Source organism: Corvus brachyrhynchos, unplaced genomic scaffold (assembly GCF_000691975.1).
Source record: "Corvus brachyrhynchos isolate BGI_N302 unplaced genomic scaffold, ASM69197v1 scaffold69, whole genome shotgun sequence".
NCBI lineage: Eukaryota > Metazoa > Chordata > Aves > Passeriformes > Corvidae > Corvus > Corvus brachyrhynchos.
Window position 1 is genome coordinate 6,262,357 of NW_008240228.1, and position 3,484 is coordinate 6,265,840.

Here is a 3,484-nt window from a genome sequence, read left to right on the forward strand (position 1 = left end):
GAGGCCCCACCATTTTCTGTTAGGTAATTGAGGTTATTGTAACACACTACTTGAGGGGCATACAAGAGAACAGACTTCATCTAATATTCCAAAATAAATGCTGACACAGTTTTTAAGTTAAAAAAAGTTAGTCAGAGTATTTTAGAAACTAACAATTAGATGCTAATATTTCTAGTCTAACAGGAATAGAAATTAGAATTAATGAGTTCTCTGCAGGTACATCTGTCACATACTTAATGATATGAGGTATATTTCATGCTCCCGGCACTCTGCCAACATTATGCAACCCTTGTAATAGCTCTCTGCAGTAAATACCAATCTTTACCTGCTTTGTTGCTAGGGAAAAGGAAACTTAGTTCCAGGCATGACACCCTGAGCCTTTAAGAGTGTCTCCCCCTAAAATCAGTGGATATAGACATTACTTGGGCTGTCTGTGGACTTGAGGGGATTATTCATGACAACAAATGTCCTTGTCTAAGCCCTCTGCACAGCGTGGAAGCTCTGGCTGCCATCACTCTACATGGCCTGGCTGGGTGCATCAGTTGGCTGCTGCTGAAGCCCCAAACACAGAGAAGCAGCAATTCCCAAACATACCTGTTGAGCTGCTCATGGCTTCCGGGATAGAGAGAAATGCTAAATAAATATATTTGCTTGCAGAACAAAGTTTACCCTGGAACAACACTGTCAAGCTTTCAGTGGGTGATAATTAAGGGACCTGATTAGTGTCTGTTACCATTCTGCCCTGTGTAAAATTACAATCATAATTGCACCTTAGAAGAAACTGGAAGGATAAATATTTTCCTAGTGCTGAGTCAGTGTTGATCTGATAGAAATATGTCTTCATCTTTCTTATGATAGAATAAGAGTACCAAGCTAACGTGCCAGGCGCTGCTGTCCTTGAGATTGCACATTCATTGACAGAGACATCCTCTTCTTTTGGCAAACTCTGTTCATTCCAAATAAACCGAGAGACACTGGACTGCTTCAGTCTTCCCACAATTTACAATATGGCCATAAACAAATTGCATCTGTGGTTCATTTAACCTGAAGTTTCTAAAAGAGTTTACTCATAATTGGAAATTTGCTTCAAATTTGCTGCTTTTAACTCATTTGGCTCCCCCTCACTTTTAGTCACAAGTAATATAACTGTTACTACTACTAGTAGTTTTTGAGGTAAAAGTTGAATATAAGGAACACAGGCATGATAGTTGCAACAGCTGCTGCACTTCTACCTGAGATGTTGGTGTTGGCAGGCATTGAATTCACTTCCCCAAACCAGAAAACCCACTCCCAATTGCTTTGAGCGTGGTCCTGGGAGATGTTCATGTTTCTTTTTGAGCTACCACACTTCAGGACAGGATAATTCCATGTATGATAGATGTTTTCAGGCATACAGGGGGACCTAAAAGAGAAGCTTCAATTTGGATCTTAACTTCCCTTGCATCTATGGGCTGTTTGAAGGTCTATGGGAATCCCATTAAAAGCTTGATTTCTAAAGCTCAGTTCAAGTTCTGAATTTTCCTGGGCTAGAAATAAGGAGGATTTTTTTCCGTCTAGATGTCAGGTATGTATATTGTGTCTTTGACATCACTCTTGGCAGAATTGACAGAACAGAAAACCTTTCATTTCTTCCACTAAGGGAATCTCCATTTATCCTGTGTGAGAAAAACTTTTCTCATGAACATAGGCTGTGCCTATATAATTTTGTTCTTGAACTGTGTATGAGAAGTTATTCCTTATCCTGGGAAATGGAGACAGTTCTGCAAACCAAAATACTTCCATGTAGTGCAATCTCTTGCTGCACATGAGTTAGGAGGCTTCCGTGTTGCAGTGCTAACACACCTGGCAAGCTCTGTGGTAACACTATTTTCCCCTTCCTTTCTGGTGCATCAGAACATCTGTTGTTTTAAAAATGTGCCTGTGCTTTAAAATTGGTCTCTTCCTGCAGACCAGCATCCAGCCAAAAGGACCTCTTTGCACATAGATCATCTTGGCTACTGCCTAGGAGATTCCCAAGCATATATCAGTGATCAAAATTACCCAGCAGCACTCATTGTTAGTTCCCTCACAAGGGCTTTTCAAGAACATCTTCTTTTTTAAGGATATAGAAATAAGAGTTGTTGATAAGAACTGTTGATGCCTCACCACTGGACTAAAGAAACCAGTGTACATCTGTTGCTGTTCTTTTGCTTTATTTTTGAGCTGTAGCATCTGGAAGAACTGTTTTTAAAAAGGAAAAGTAAATCCAGGATGATGTAATCCCAACAGGACACTCCTGATGACTTCAGGCTGAATGTAAGTGCTTAGTTTCCGCCTCAAGCCATGTCTGCACTGCAAATTGCATTGTGACTTCCAGGAATCCAACCTGACCCTGAACTAGGCTGTCCAGAAGCAGGGAAAATTAGCCCATGGCAGACTCTCCTCAGGATTGCTGCAGCCATGGAACTTCCAGGTCTCAGTCAAACAAGCTGGGCTTGTTTAAAACTAGTTTTGGTTTCTATGAATTGTATCTCAGGCTTCAGTAAGGATCCAGTTCTGGTTTTCCCACTTCAATCTAGGGAAAATATTCTGTGTGCTATAGGAAAAGCTTTATCAGTTGTGAATAACGATTGTTAGGTGGCGCCAGTAATTTCTGTAGAATGTTTTTAAGGGCTGCACAAGCATCAGCAATTAGGCAAGAAAGGATGCTGAAGTGGAAGGAGATAATGTCTTGGGTCTCTTCTCTATCTGAAAGGGATGTTGAAACTGCATCCAAATAGCAATAACTCTTTTGATACTACTAAAATGAATTCCTGAGAATGATGTATGAGAAAAAAAAGGATGGTTTTAATTCTTTTGATGTAATCTGTGAAGTTTAATTAGGTGTCCAGTTTGAAATCCAGTTAGGTTTGCATGTGGCTTTAGCACTGCCTCTTAATTCAAGAGGCCATGTGTCCATGTTAACAGACCGCCCTGCAAACGGTCTGTAAAGTTGAAATGCCCATCAGAAATATTCATTAGTTTTCTTCGTGACCTGCCTTATTTTATTTCTGAAAATTTGTTTACTAACAATTTAAAAATGTGAGTCAGCTTTGCTTAAAAAGCCAGAAAAACAGGCAAACTTGAGTCAGCCAAACTGACTGTTCCTTCCTTTTTCTCAGAACTGAACCTCAGGGAGGTCACAGAGGAGGTCTTGCCTGCCTTCTTACTTTACTGAAGAAACATTGCACCTTGCATATAATTCCAATTTGTAAGGATTTAAATTGTAGAGGGTGAACTAAATTGTCCAATGTTCAGCAGCCTGCACTGTTCCTGATCCCAGTTTGTGTTCTTTCAGGCCCCACAAGGGTCATTTGTGTATTGGTCATTGCCTCAGCTTCTCCTTGAAGTCCAATGTGAATAATGATGAGTTGGGATCTAGGCCTGTGAAATCCCAGAGCAAGGGCCATGTTTCCTGCTGTGCAGTTCATGTTTCACTCTGAGTCATGCTTAGACAGGTTCAGCA